Raw genomic sequence first — 10,887 nt, 5'->3', positions numbered from 1 at the left:
AATCCTCACGCTACCACTCGGATTTTTTCAGTCACCGCCGAGTGGCTTAAAACTACCCACATGCTGTCCTGAAGACCACCCATCAACCCGGACTCTAGGAAGCCGTCCAAGCGTATCAAGAAAGAGTTCCGGGGGGCAGCATGAGCCAATGCAAGATGGCGCCACTATAAACACTCGCCTGCGCCAGAACGGGCTGGGCCGACCATCAGGCCTCACCTGGAAGAAGCCTTGGGCCGACCATCAGGACCCACCGGGAAGATGCCAACCGGCGCAGTAGGCAACAACGTAAAAAAAAAAAAAAAAAAAATTACCCATTGCCGCTTCTTTGATCGGAAAATTATTTGGATAATGCGCACGTATTATCTTGTTCCCGAGTCTACCGCTGAGCGTGTTTTAACGGGTATTAAGCCTAAATGCGCCAACTCCACGAGTCCGGGGGTCAACGGCCAATCGTGTTTCAACCCGCAGTCGACCCATCCCGATCACATGCCGGTCTCTGAACATGTACCAACAAGCAGCAGTAGTCCTGTCGTGTCGTCCCATGGTGCAACACCAAGCACTCCTACAAGATTGAACCCGTCATCTCGCTCTGTAAGAAAGAAAACTTACAAAAAAAAGAAAATATCGCGATCTGGTGTATACAAAACCACAAAACTACCACCCGTGCAACTTAGAGTCACAGGGATTAGGGAGAACAAGATTTCCTCCAATCCTGAAATAAGTAATTTAATACCTCTGTATGTTAAAAGTATCGACGTGCCATACGTCAATATAGTCCGTGGGCCACCCTGGAATATCTTACACTTTCGTCGGGCATCATTCCGCAGCGCTCGTTTTCTTCAGGATATAATAGGTTTTATTACATAGAAGCTAGTTTCGAGGAGCTTAACTAGTTTTACTTGCACGTTTACGAAATAATAGCATATTAAAATCTATTTTTTTATATGAATAGGATAGTATTTCACAAAAACTTGTGGTATTCTCTAATGCTTAAAAGCGCCAAAGAAAATGTACTTTTATGGCTGACTAAATTAAATTCAATATTTATTTATTTTTTTAATGCTTTAATGAATATTGAATTGAATAAAAAAGCACAAATAAAGTATGTCAAATATATGTAGTTTTATTTATACAAAAAAATATTTACGTACCTATTCTAATAAGGTTTTAATATTAACTGTAAACAAACGCCTTGCCTGTTCGTGTTCGTTCTGATGAATATTTCGACTCACGGGACTATTCTCTTTTTTTAAGAAGACAGAAGACCGTAATGTTAGTAAATATAATCCATATAATTTTGAAATGGCCTTGCGACTTTGGGAATTTGTTAGAACAAATTACTTGTATGTTTATTTTTACATTTGTTGTACTTGACATGAGACCGAATGTGCATCAGGCACCTGCCCACCTTGCTGGCGGCGGCGGGAGTCAACCAAGACACTCACCTGTGCCTTCCTGAGGAAGACGGGCCAGCTACAACGTCTGTGAGCACCTCACATGCCATCTATATGGATTTCACTCAGAAAAAAACATTGATAAGGTCAGGCTACAAGTCTATCAGAAGAAAATATGTGGTACAGTTTCTCTCCCTCCTACTCAAGACAGTCTTCATTGTCACTGTTTGCGAGCATGTTATCAAGCAGCAATATATCGACGTTGTCTTCAGAAATGCATAAATGCTCCAACACCTGAACATCATGGCTGGCTATTAGAGAACGGCAAGCTTAAGATCAAGTGGATGACTTTGACAGCTATGCCAAGAGAGGTAACTGAATTTGTACAGTGCAAGTGTAAAACTGGCTGCACTGTACAGAGATGTACTTGTAAAAAGAACTCTCTCCACTGTACTAGCCTCTGTGGTTGCTGTAACTGCCTGAACATGTTCAAAGAAATAACATCAGAGAGCGGGGAGGAAGAAATTCAACAGCTAGATGATGGGGATGGAATGTAGAGCACAGAAGATTGCTTAAATATGGAGAAGACCAATATGATACTAAGAGGAACGGCCAGCAGACTGGACAAAAGCCATCATTGTTCCAGTTTACAAAGGGAAGGACAGGAGAGGGGACTGTGGGATCTATAGAGGTATAAGTCTGTTGAGTGTACCCGGAAAGGTAAACGGAAAAGTCATAACAGAGGGTTCAACGACTTACAGAGGAGAAAATCAGTGAAGAACAAGGTGGCTTCAGAAAGGGAAAAGGATGTTTGGAAAAAATATTTTCCTTCAGGATGGTAATAGAAAAAAATTAAAAAGAAAAAAAATATACGCTGCCTTCATGGATTTGGATAAAGCTTATGACACAGTCGGTTGGGAAGTCTTAAGGTATATGATGTGGGAGGAAAACTGTTTAGTGCAATAGTCATTCTATGAGGCGGCATCTGCATGTGTCAGAATTAATGAAGAAACAAGTGAACATTTTGAGATAAAATTGTTTTTGAGGTAGGGGTGTGCAATGTCTCCATGGTTGTTCAATATTTATATGGATGGTGTTATGAGAGAAGTGAAGGGCAAAGTTGGGGAAGTTGGAGTAAAAATGTACAATGAGGGAAGGAAGTGGGTGCTGAATTCTATTGTTGCTGATGACACAGTGCTCATTGCAGAAAACGAGAGTGACTTATAAAAATTGGTTAGTGTCTTTGATAGTGTATGTAAAAAGAGAAAATTGAAAGTAAATGTCAACAAAAGTAAAGTGATGGTTTGTGAGTGGAGTAGAAGTGAGGGTGGATTTTGTATTCCCATAAAGAGTGGGTATTGAATGTGAAAAAGAATGTAAAATAACTTTGAATGATGAGGAAATGGAGGAGGTTAATGAATTTAAGTACCTGGGATCAGTTATGTGTAAGCATAGTGGTACAGAAGGAGAGACAAGAGAAAGGGCACTGCAAGGAAGGAAGGTGGTGGGGTCTTTGGAACGTATCATGAAGGGTAGAAGTGTGAGCATGGCGGTAAAGAGGGACTTGAGAAATACAGTAAAAGTACCAACCCTCACATATGCAAGCGAAACATGGGCCTGGAATGAAAGTTAGAGGTCCAGAGTGCAGGCAGTGGAAATGGATTATTTGATGAGTGCATGTGGTGTAAGTAGAATGGATGAAGTGTATAATGAGAGTGTGTATGAGCGTTTTGGAATGTGTCGTGAGGGTGTGGGGAAGAAGTGTGGAGTGGTAGAAGAAGTGAAATGACAGACTTTGAAGTGGTTTGGCCACATGGAGTGAATGGAAGAGGGTTAAATGACCAGGAGGGTTATATGAGTGAGATAGAGGGAGCGAATTTTAGAGGAAAACCGCCAGTGAAATGGAGGGATAGGGTGCAGGAGTATGTCAGAGAGAGAGGTGAAGGATCCTTGAGAAACCTTGAGCAGGCAAGAAGGGAGTGTCAAGATAGTGAGAGATGGAAGCTCCTCTGTCGTGGCCATCCCCTGGTGGGAGCTTCTAGGAGCAGGTATCGAAATGAATTGAATAGAAACGGTCCCTAAAGTGAGGTGAGATACTGGAATACACCTACAGTAGCTATATAGCTGCTGCAGTGGAGGTTTGGGTGCTGATTATCCTGTGCATGGGAAGTTGGAAGTGGTGCCACAGCAGTAGCTTAAGTTTGAATACATTTATGAAGCATATATAAGAAATACAGTATGCAGATGTCCATTTTTCGAATATATGCAAGATAATTTCTCGAACAGATGGAAGAAATAATGACAATAACAGTAGTGTACCATCCAGAAAGTGGACCGACTCTGCTATTTAGTATAGGCCTAGGTATTTACATGTGACAAGGGAGGAGGGACATGGACTTACAAGAGCATGGAAACTGGAGGCTGTTGTAAGAAGACCAGTTGGAAAACCAGTGAAGAGTGAGATAATTTGGAATGGTATGTTGCCAAATGGGCATGTTTATCCAAGGTATGTTGACTTTATTATTATGTGCAATACATTGGCAGGGTTTCTGTACTGTCAACTGTAATGTCAAAAGGAGATAATACAGGATAAATTTTTGTAGTAAATCTTTTCTTAGGATCACATTGACGTAATGTTACCTATTAGTCCGTGGGCCACCATCAGATATCGTACACTTTCGTAATATTGCATAGAAGCTAGTCCCAAGGAGCTTAACCAGTTATATGTGCACGTTTACGAATAATAATATAAAAAAAAGGCTTCTTGGTATGTATAAAATAGTATTCCCTACACGTTAAGTGATAGGAAAAGCAACTCTAAGCACTTTTTCATCTATGGCAATTTGTGTTTAACGCCTTCGTTTTAAAGTTACAGGATGCTTAAATACGAAAATTGATCCAGCCTTTGGTCCTGATCTGAAAATAAAGGTAGAGACATCAGGATGGTTGCAAATTACTCTAAAATACAAGACAAACAATTTATATTCAGACAACATTGGGCTAATGTTAACTATTTGACCTATAAAAACAGTCAGTTATGCATGCTGTCATGAAAATACCATTTGCATCGTATTTTGCTTAAACAAGTTGTACAGCCTAAACAGTTGCCATTAGACAAAGACTGTCTTAATGTAATTTGTTTGTCTTGTAAAGTAGAGTAATTTGCAACCATCCGAAGTCCCTACCATGATATTCAGATTAGGAACAATGACTGATTCAATGAATTTTCTTATTTAAACATCCTGTAATTAACTGGAATCCAACCTTTGTTCCTGATCTGAATATCATGGTAGAGACTTCAGGATGGTTGCAAATTACTCTACTTTACAAGACAAACAAATTACATTAAGACAGTCTTTGTCTAATGGCAACTGTTTAGGCTGTACAACTTGTTTAAGCAAAAATACGATGCAAATGGTATTTTCATGACAGCATGCATAACTATGACTGTTTTATAGGTCAAATAGTTAACATTAGCCCAATGTTGTCTGAATATAAATTGTTTGGCTTGTATTTTAGAGTAATTTGCAACCATCCTGATGTCTCTACCGTTATTTTCAGATCAGGACCAAAGGCTGGAAATTGATCAATTTTCGTATTTAAACATCCTGTAACTTTAAAACGAAGGCGTTAAACACAAATTGCCATAGATGAAAAAGTGTTTAGAGTTGCTTTTCCTATCACTTAACGTGTGGGGAATACTATTTTATACATACCAAGAAGCCGATGTATGAATTTTCACTGTATGTTAATGTGCAAGTATTTTTGGTTAAGCTCTACGGATAAAGTGTTGAGAACATTGCTGCAACCTATTACAAGTGAAAAATTTCAATGCGGACATATGCCCGACGAAACTTGTTTTCTAGAGCTATTTTGTGAGGGTGGCCCACGGACTAATATGATGCTAGAACGAGTAAAAGACAATCCCATCGTAAAATGGGATAGCCGAGGCAACCTATTGTCTTCTGTTTGATCCTCTAATATCCTGTACATGTTGAATTTACTCTCTAATGCAAGTCAAAAACCAACGATTGATGACATTGCTGATATAAAACACATCATTGACGCCACGGGTGTATTACCTAGCGAAACAAAAAAATACGCGCGTGCGCCAAAAGATTCAGGGATCTGGTTTCACCAAACAACCATCGTTGGCAACTTACAGATGGGTTCCATATTAAATCCGCTTTTCCAATGTGCTAGTGCAGTCCTACATTCTGATTCAAGAAAGAAACAGAATCATGGACGTGGTAGATACTGAGCCGCGTTGGACGCGCGGCTTATATAGAGGGAGCGGCGACGTCATGGAGAGAGAAATGCCAGAGGCGAGAACGATCACGCTCGGACATGGTGGTGCCCCGAGCGGGCTTATAAGACAGAGCAGATGGGACGATGGTTCGCTACTCGTCCCTCTCCACCAGCTGAAGCGGTACTATTCATCACTCACCAGTATACCAGAGGACACCATGTCGGACGCCAACGTGTTCAACTACAAAGACGGTTCTCCTGGCGATGACATCTACCGCAACAACTAGACCATCATCGTTTCTTCCCTCAACTGCAGTTCCTGCTACGAAAAGAGGGGCTTTACTGGACGCCTACATGGATTATACCCGCACAGTAATCTCTACCACGAAAGAAGCCCGATCTATCAACTGAACAGGTGTCGCTGGAAAGATCGTGGTATTCCCGGTAGTCTGCATATTCGCTATCCTCCGAGTGAAAATCTTCCTTATGTGGCGTGTATCCTAACCCAATATGCTCCTGGCCGCGAACTGGAAAATAACCCTATAAACCAAGGGTATCTTCAGACGTCAAGAGATCAAAATTTCATTCGTGGGGTAAAGGAAGACAGTTATGATAACCGTCTCCGCTGGTTTAAAGAGTCCATCACAAAACTGGTAGAATGGGTGATTAAAAGCAACATTACAAGTGTCGTCTTCCCCTACAGTATTGCAAGCGCTGGAACTCTTTACGTGTTGTGGAAAGCTGACTACCAACCACATCTTCAAGAGGCTGCGGCTGAACTCCAACTGCATAATACATCGTGCGTCATCCTGGACAGATGGTGGACCTGCGATGAGCCTGAAACAAAATTAACTCTATCTGTGTCTCCAGAGCGAAACAGGAAGAGAAAACTGGTGGATACAGAGGACGACGCAGTGGCTGACGAATGGAAAAGAAAACGGGACGGTGCTGTAGTCGACGTGGATCCTAAATAACTATAGCTCCAGACAATTTCCCAATAATTATGTACATCACTAAATGTAAAATATGTCAATAAATAACAACGTAATGATGTTTAGTATGATTTACCTTCAATATGTAATTGGCATCTCGTCATGTCTACCTCTATATAATGAAATAATTATAATATTTTTGCTAGTGTCTTGCTTGCTCTAAATGGAGTCACATCATATATATGTTACCAGCATTGCGGATGGAGAAATTATTTTAGGATAGAGTACATACTCTCCAATACTATTGTGCAGCATTATAAGAGAGAAGGAAAATTTTACGCTAACTATTTCATCAAACGTAAATCCACTGCCCTCTTCGTCTGACATGTCATGTTCAAACCGATTAACAAAATATTCGGATAGTTCACGTACATATGAATCTATATCATCATAGCTAATTACCTGCATATGACTTCTCATATACATATCTCTATACTGAACTCCGTCGTCAGGGTCTTCTCTGACTAAACTTTAAAAGAAGGAGGTCTAACCTGCTGGCAGCCTTGGAATACAGACTCTACTGCCTCGCGAAGACGGTCAGTTTTGTTGTTGAAATACGATGCAATGTCTCCGTTGTCTGCTGGTGGGACGGGCACGTCGATCGTTGTTAAAGCCCCGTTGAAATGTTGGCTTATTTCACCGGGTATTGGTGAGGGTGTTGTTGCCGGCCGACCCGGGTTAAAACCGCTGGGCCCTGGCCGTGGATAATTGTTTGGATGGGAGAATCCCTCACGACGGGCTTGCTTTTTCCTGCAGGTGTCTGAAGAAAGGTAAAATAATATTAGAGGGACCACTGAAATTACAATTTTTTCCTTAGAACAGAGGTGTGGGCAATAAAAATAAAAAAACGTAGAAACTTACCGTTTGTTCCTATATTCGCTTGTTTTCGTTTTCGTCCACTACCGATCGCTGAAGAGGAGAGGCAATGGCTGAGCCTACCAGACCCGCCTTCTTCGGAGATAGCCCTTAAGGAATATGAAACACATAAATGAAATTTTATGAACCTCTCTACCCCGCACATATTTTACTGTGACATTTAGAATACAATATGGGAAATGTGTCTCTTGTACAACACATTTTAACAATATTGCATTTCAGAAGATAGAAAGACTAAAGTCGATATTGAACATGTTGCCCAACTCTCTACCCCCCTCCCGTCATCCACATCTGCTACTGTTTTTTTTATGACAATCATATAAAGTAACGCGAGCATTTAAGTATGTCATGATTTCATTATTCAGGGAGTGGCCCGTCCCCGCCATTTTGATTGAGAGAACGGGAAGAGTCACAAGTCAGGCGGGAAACAGAAGCTTTTCAAATCACTTCGTTATTACTGCCACGCTGAGCTGTGTTGGATGCATGACCGACTATGACCAATTGCATGTGTTAAGTTATTAATAAATAACAAATCCATAGCCGTTAGGGAGTCTTAGCGTAAGTGTTGCACAGAAACGAGATGCCGTATGGTGAGAGCTGGCATCTTGCCCGGCTTGAGCATTGTGGGACCGCCGCCATCTTTCCACCCATCTCCTGCCCAGACTCCGCCGCGAGCACACGTCCCTCGCCGTCCTCCCACACCACGTTGAGCATCGTGGGGTTTTCCTGCTTTGTAGTATCCACAATTCCAGAGTGATTGTATACTCAGGTCTAGGGAAGCCCGTGGGAGGAAGGAAGGCACGGCGCGTTGCAGTGAGGAACGAGAAGAGGACAGAAGGACTCCAGGCCTAACGGACCACGAGGAAGATCAGGGTGTGGCTTGGCTTCTCCCCACCTGCAGCTAAGTAATTAATTCCTAGGATGTTTTAGCATAGCTACTAGGTTGCTGTGTGCTTGGTGTTAGTTAATTATTCTTAATTTCCAGCGAGTTTCTTTGTTGTTTTCAATAAACTTAAGAGCAGGTTTATCTGGCTTTTTGCTTACCCAATGAGAGATGTGATTGGTCATATATTTAGATAAATAAGGATTAGAGGGGCTGTGAGTGTGATAACTCAATTTTCAGTTATTCTTTTTTTTTATTGCTGGGAATTTACGGGATTTTCGAAAGTCCAGACCTTTCAAGGACCCCAAAAAGTACTTACCATTGTTTCTAGTAGATAATATCTTTCGATCCAGACCCAAGGCCCTCTGGAAGGCAGGGCTGCGAGCGTGGACAACGGGAAGTAATTATTACACCATGAACATTTGATACAGGTGTGTACAAGAATCCTCATGTTTGCGAGAAACAAGAACAGGAGACCTCCTGACCTGAGACCTCCTTGAGAAACTGTGAAGTGCTCGTTGGTTTGACGACCATAAATACCCCCGGCGTTGTGTGTGTGTGTGTGTGTGTGTGTGTGTGTGTGTGTGTGTGTGTGTGTATATATATATATATATATATATATATATATATATATATATATATATATATATATATATATATATATATATATATATATATATATATATATATATATATATATATATATATATATATATATATATATATATATATATATATATATATATATATATATATATATATATATATATATATATATATATATATATATATATATATATATATATATATATATATATATATATATATAAATATATATATATATATATATATATATATATATATATATATATATAAAAAATACACATAACACATGGTAAATATATGTACACAATACACAGAAAAAATGTGAAGTACTATAAAAAGACATAAACAGAATAACAATGAAATTATGTAAATTTGCATGAAAATATATGTACAAAATGCATATAAAATAATATAAATTTGTATAAAAAATAATACAAATGCACATAAAATAAAGTAAATTTGTATAAAAATGTATATACAAAATACACATTAAATAATGTAAATGCGTATAAAAATATATATACAAAATACATATGAAATAATCGAAATCCGTTTCAAAATAAATAAACATAATACCAATAAAATTATGAAATAATCTAAATTTGTATCAAGATAAATATTCAAAATAAGCATAAGATTAGGTAAATTTGTAATGATGATAATAGAACTGTGTGCTGTGGTCTGGAATCGAATCCGACAGGGGTTAGTGTACCTCTCTCTCTCTCTCTCTCTCTCTCTCTCTCTCTCTCTCTCTCTCTCTCTCTCTCTCTCTCTCTCTCTCTCTCTCTCCCTTATTCCGCCGCTGAAACTTTCAGTTTCTCGTCCCGTATCCCCCCTCCACATCCCGCACCCCCCCCCCTCATTCCTCCACCACCAAACATTAGGCCTGCACAGCCCTACCTGCCTTCGGAGATCGATATATCGCGACGCCATTTTTTTTTCAAGCGGTATCCCCCACCCCTTACCCCCCCTTCCCATACCCACAGGCAGTTACAGACACTCAAACAAACCCCCGCGTCCTTCACCCCCCGCTCACGTCTGGTCCGCCTTCTCGTTACACCATTGTCCATTTGACCTTTTCTGCCCTCCCCACCCCCACCCCCTACCCTAAGTGACCGCTGATACCCCGCGGGCACAGACACAATGTCCTTGCGGTCATTGACCCCGCCATAATACTCCAAAATCAATTACCGCTGGGGGGAGGGGAAGGGGGCGTTGACAGGTATACTTTTCATCTCTCAATTCAGAAATATAATACAACGCTCCCTCCCTTCTCCATACGGGACCTACAATCAGCTCTTTCCCGCTGCAACGACAACTCACCGGGCCCCGATAATATCCCATATACCATGCATGCTCCGACTCCTTAGTCTTACCACCGTCACCATGTTGCTCCAAATATACAACTCAGTTTGGCACACAGGCATCATATGAAGTGGGTGGCGCAAAGTCATTGTACTTCCCTTCCGTAAACATGGGAAGGATGGTTCACAGCCCTTACACTACCGCCCACCAATTCTTCTAACTTCCTCCTTATGCAAGCTCTTGGAAAAGATTGTTATCTTTCGCCTGGCACACCATCTAGAGAGCAATGGCCACCTGTCTACTTACCAGTCATGGTTTCGGAGGATGAGATCAACGTAGACGCCCTTGTGCGTGTTGAGTCAGCTATCTGCCGATCGTTTGCAGACCTATAACACATGGTGTGCATCTTTTTTTTTACCTTGAGAATGCCTGTGACACGACATGGGGATATGGGATACTAAAACAGCTTCATGACTTTGGACTCCATGGACGGATGCCAACATTTATTGAAGAATTTCTTTGATAACGAATCTTCTGCGTCAGAGTTGGTACGTCCTACTCCCCATCCGATGAAAAGCAGGAA

Source organism: Eriocheir sinensis, chromosome 45, assembly GCF_024679095.1.
Source record: "Eriocheir sinensis breed Jianghai 21 chromosome 45, ASM2467909v1, whole genome shotgun sequence".
Lineage (NCBI taxonomy): Eukaryota > Metazoa > Arthropoda > Malacostraca > Decapoda > Varunidae > Eriocheir > Eriocheir sinensis.
Note: the sequence above shows the minus strand (reverse complement) of the source record.